This window comes from Bos taurus, chromosome 7, assembly GCF_002263795.3.
Source record: "Bos taurus isolate L1 Dominette 01449 registration number 42190680 breed Hereford chromosome 7, ARS-UCD2.0, whole genome shotgun sequence".
Taxonomy (NCBI): Eukaryota; Metazoa; Chordata; class Mammalia; order Artiodactyla; family Bovidae; genus Bos; species Bos taurus.
Genome location: NC_037334.1, coordinates 22,218,088 through 22,223,769, shown reverse-complemented (window position 1 = coordinate 22,223,769; position 5,682 = coordinate 22,218,088). Strand labels below are relative to the sequence as shown.

At 35.4% G+C, this 5,682-nt stretch overlaps 1 non-coding gene across 1 annotated transcript; it reads left to right on the top strand.

The window, feature by feature from the left end:
- Positions 1 to 209: 209 nt before the first annotated feature.
- On the top strand, positions 210 to 271 carry MIR12040 (microRNA mir-12040). The gene has a single exon (NR_162404.1). It is a non-coding gene; the product is annotated as a microRNA mir-12040 (primary transcript).
- Positions 272 to 5,682: the final 5,411 nt, after the last annotated feature.

Below are 5,682 nucleotides of genomic sequence, written 5' to 3'. Positions count from 1 at the left end.
GGATTGGACGTGCCCACAGGCCGCTCAGCGAAACTTGAAGCTACACAACTGCCCCTAGGAGCCCCTGTCACCTCTGCATATCCAGCGGCCACGGTGTTGAGACGGCCTTAGTGGGCCCAGGAGCAGGCAGGCAGCTTTCTCCCCCGTGTGAAATAATGATGTTTAGGTTTGGAAGATAATATACAGGATGCCCAGTTAAATTTTAAGTTCACATGGGCAACGAATAATTTTGTAGTATTTCTCGTACAAAATTATTGGTTGTTCATCTGAAATTAAAGTTTAACTGGGTGCCATGTATTTTTGTTTGTTAAATCTGGCAACTCTAATTTAGAGTTCAGATGCTAGGTTTGAAAACAAGACCCGTGGTATGCCAAGCCATATTAGAGACTGAGGCAGAAGAAATTCTGTGCAGCTAATATACGTTTTTGTGTATTTTTTGTTAGTGTTATCAAGGTAGTAAAATTAGTTGAAAATATTGCAAAGTTGAAAAGATTGGTATGTTAAAATTAACATTTTTAAGTTTAAATATTTTATTTATACTAAAAATGAAAATTACTATGTTCAGTTTTCCTGGTTTAAATGGAAGCAAACTCGTCAGTAAAAATTTCAAAACTTTGAAACTCTTGATCAACTTTCTTGACCAAGTGCAATCTTAAATTATCTTAAATTAGCTTCAGTTTACTTATTATTTTTTGTAGGATGCCACTGTGACTCCTATTTAGAACAAAATTCCCTAGACCACGTTCAAGTTTGGAAAAGATTATACTAAGAAAACACGTGAATCAGTTTCAGATGATTCAAACACAATGCCAATTTTATATTACAAGTCATTGCTATTGTATGCGGCTTAAAATTACTTCAGGTGAAACTGCCACAGGATTTAAGTTATCAGACTTATAACAGATGTATTCATAGAAAATAACTTTTCTTCAGTAAAAGTTCAAAATATCTGGACACTTCACTTGCTAAATCCATATCTAGGATATCTATAATCTCTTTAAATTTCTATTTGATAAACACTTCTCCTATAATAATTAATAGACTCATCCAATAATGTGTACATTTCCAATCTCTTTGTTTTCAAATTCAGGAAGTATATTCGTATCTCTTCCTAAGTTTAACATGAGTCAGACATACTTTCAGTTACTTGCTCTCATTTGTTATAAGCAAAATATGCAACCTTTTAAAAACTTTTTCTCAGTTCAAAACATCATCCCAAACCAGTAAGCTGCAAAAAAATGTGTAATGTATTTGCACCACAATGCAATGTTTTAGCATGTTGTCTGAGCATGTTGTATTTAGGTTTCAGGATGTTGTATTTTGTCAATTGATGTTATATCTCTTAACATTTAACCAACATCTTTAATTTGTGCGTAGTGCTGTGATTGAATTTGATCTTAATGCCCCTCAGGATTAGTATTTGTGTTTAATGTAGTTTTTAGACGGACTTCCCAGATAGCTCAGCGGTAAACAATCTGCCTGCCCATGCAGGAGACACAGATTAGATCCCTGGGTCAGGAAGATTCCCTGGAGGAGGAAATGGCAACCTGACCCAGTATCCTTACCTGGAAAATCCCATGGACAGAGGAGCTTAGCAGACTACAGTCCATGGATTCTACAAAGAGTCAGGAATAATCATAATTTTGTAACTGCTCAATGAATTTTATGTATCTATCAATATATCTGTATCTTCTGTAAAGTAGCTAAAAAGATTATATTTGAAGTCATTGAAAGTAGTCTTTTTGAACATTAAATTATGAGCTGAGAAAGGCAAAAATTTGGCATAATCATTTTGAGGGAAAATAATAGCTTGTGTACCCTGCAATATTGGTTCCATTAACATAACCCTGGCCTCAAAGATTTTTTTATTAAGAATGTCATAAGATAACTCATATTCCCTAATCTCTTCAATAAAATTAAAATGTCTATTGTTATAACATTCTTAATGAAAACATACTAATCTGACACACTTGCTTAAAATGGGCTACATCTGGTATAGAGAGTAAGGAAAAGAATTTTATTTATTTCATTCCAAATAGTGTTCCAAATCTAATATTATTTCCTAGCAGCATTATGTATCTCCCAAAATTCATAAATTTAAATCTTGACCCTTAGTACCTTGAAATGCAACTGTATTTGGAATTAGGGTCTTAAAGAGATATTTAATATAAAATTAGGTCATATGGGTGGGCCCTAACCCAATATAACTGGTGGCCTTATAAGAGGAGACTTGGACACAGACAACACATCCAGGGATGACCATGTAAGAAAGTGGCCATTTAGAAGCCAAGGAGGAAGGCCTCAGAAGAAACCAAACTTCCTGAAACCTCGATCTTGGACTTCTAGCCTCCAGGAACTGTGAGAAAATAAGTTTGTTTCAAACCATCCAGTCTGTGATATTTTGTCAGCCCTAGCAAACTAATACATGTTATAAATTTGTTCTGAATTTTATTAGACAAATAAGGCACAGATTCCTTTTTATTATAGCTATATCAACATTATAATGACTATAAGTTCAATTAAATTAAGCTACATATATAGTTTTTGGTTTTTCAACTTTTAAATTCAACTTATCCTGGATATTAAAACAAGCATCCAAAGTATAAATGACAGAAGTTGGGAAGTTAAAAGGGTATGTGACAGTTAATTTTATATGTTAACTAGGCTAGACTGTGGTGACCAGTTGCTTGGTCAGACACTAGATCTTCAGCTCACATAGTAAAATATCAGAGATGTTACCTTAGGCTTACAAAACAAAAAGGACGTTTGTGATAGTGTTACCAGGTAACCAGTGTACCAGGTACAAGTGTAACCAGTTTGTGTTACCAGGCAAAGAAAGGACTATAAAAAAAAAAAATTAAAAAGTGACAAAAGGGAGAGGGCAGATGTAATAGAGGATAGTGAACAAAGCTAGATGATCATCTGTTAAATTTCTAAAGTGGAAAAATCATGAGATATCTTTGTAAATATACGATTATAGTCAGAAAAATTAGACAACTGAAAAAGGTTCCCTTAAGAATAGGGAATAGAGGAGGAGAGAATAGAGTAGGAAAGCATTATTCATGGTAAACTCTTCTGTTTCTTATTTTTAAAGCCATGTGCATGTATTTTAAACTGAGGTTAGCAGACAAAAAAACAACTCCTACTTATTCTCCAAGACCCAGATCTAACAATGTGGTGCCAACTCCTGGTTAAATGAGACCTCATTCTCCTGTGCTACTCAAGCACTAGGTTCTCTGTTACCAAGCCTCTCAAACTTTACACATCTATTTATGATCCTGGAGAAGGATGAATCTCAGGTAGGTGAGCCAAAAGTCTGGTTTCTCTTATTCTTTGATTATTTACTGATTCTACACATGAGATAAGAGACTGGGAAACCAGATAAAGAACCCAAGTAACAGGTAACTGCTAAGAGAGAAACCAGCAGAGATCTTGGTGGTCTCAAAGGGCACTGAAAGACAAAAAATTAGATTGTATTTTTTTAGAATACTTAACAGGAGGGAGGAGTACAGAACTCAGTCAGCCACTCACCTTGTTTACCCATTAGGACATTTAGTAAATTCTGAAGCCATGCACAATGGAAAATTAAGAAGCTAAGCAGAAAACCTCTGGGGAAAAAAATGGATTTGAGGAGCAATGTCTAAATACTGAAGATACAAGGATTAGAATTATAGAACTGCCAGTGAGACAAATCCAGAGAACACTCTAGGCAGAGAAGTTGCAACTGTCTATTATTTCTCAGATTCCCTTACTCACTGGCTTCCTGTTAGGTTCTGATAGTGGAAGCCACTAGGGGGAGATTGTATGGCAGTCGATAGATAACAATTGCCCTGTTGCTGCTGCTGCTGCTAAGTCACTTCAGTCGTGTCCAACTCTGTGCGACCCCATAGATGGCAGCCCACCAGGCTCCCCAGTCCCTGGGATTCTCCAGGCAAGAACACTGGAGTGGGTTGCCATTTTCCTCTCCAGTGCATGAAAATGAAAAGTGAAAGTGAAGTCGCTCAGTCATGTCCGACTCTAGCGATCCCATGGACTGCAGCCTACCAGGCTCCTCCATCCATGGGATTTTCCAGGCAAGAGTACTGGAGTGGGTTGCCATTGCCTTCTCCTAACAATTGCCCTAGAACCAGTGATTTTTTGCATGAGAGATGGTTTCATTAAGCCACTAAGATTTAGGGTTTATTTTATTACACTACCACAAGCTTAGTCTATCCTAATAAAATACATAAAAAGAATCTCTTTAAGTAGATTCTTGCACCTCATACCATATACAAAAATAAAACCTAGCTGTATTGTATTAAAGATATAAATGTAAAAGATATAACTATAATGCTTTTAGAAAAGAATACAAGAAATATCTTCATGATCTTGGGATATAGAAGAATTTTTTAAACAAGGCATAAAAGCATAAATCTAAAAGGAAAACCCTGATAAATTTGACACAAATTAAGAACTTTTGTTCAAAAGAACTAGGAATGAAAAGACAAAGTAGAAAAAAGATATTTGCAAAGCATCTAACCAACAAAAACCTTGTGTCCATAGTATGTTAAAAATTTCAATGAATTAGTAAGAAAAAGATTTGAATACACAAAACCTAAAGACGAATGAACATACAAAAAGGTGTTCAATGTCTAATCTAATGTTATCTAATCATGTTAATATAGATAAAACTATCTATATAATAAGCTAGCTAAAATGCAAAAGTGTGACAGTATCAGATATTGGAGAAGACTGGGATAACAAGAACTTTTACTTACACCTGGCAGCAATGTGCATAACCACTCTGGAATACATTATATGTAAGGTTGAAGACCCACCTACTGAGAGTCAACATTTCCACTTCTAGGTATATATTCTAAAAAATGTGTTTATTTGCATTAGAAATCACATATAAAAATGCAACAGCAGCCTTATTAATAAAAGACTGAAACCAATTCAAATATCTATCAACAGTATATTAGTATATTATGATACTGTCCTATGATAGATGCTAATAAGACTGAACTACACAAATTAACATAAACTACAGCTTCACAGCAACATGAATGAATCCTACAAACAACTATCAAATAAAAGAAGCCAAACACCCCCTAAAATATACTCTTGTTTCCACTACAAAAAAGTTCAAAATCAAGGACAACAAAATAACTACTATTTATTTAGGGATATAGACCTGGATAGTAAAACTACAAAGAAGGAAAGGCATGACTACCACAGATCACTTGACAGTGGTTACCACCGAGGTACTGGGGGCAGGTCAGAGATGTGATCAGAGGGGCTCACAGGGGCCCCTGAGGTACAAGTCTGAAAATAATCTCTTCTCTAATCCAGGTGATGGTGACATGGGCCTTCATGCTCTCCATCATAGTCTTTAAACCGTACATCTATGTATCACAACCAACTCTATGTGTATGTCTCAAAATTTTAAAGTAAGAAATTTCAAATTATAACAGCATCACAACCATGGATATACATGGTCTCTATGTTCTCTGAGATGCAAGGAGACTGTCTCTCTCACTTTCCAGAAAGAACACTGAAGCTTAGAGGAAAAATAAGTGTTGAAACCTGGTCTGGAACATCAGGGTTTGCCTCTCAAGTATTCATTATCCAGATTCATTATCCAAATGGTGAACTTGGTAAAAGCTCCCCATCTTAAAAAAAAAAATACTTCAAATACGGCTC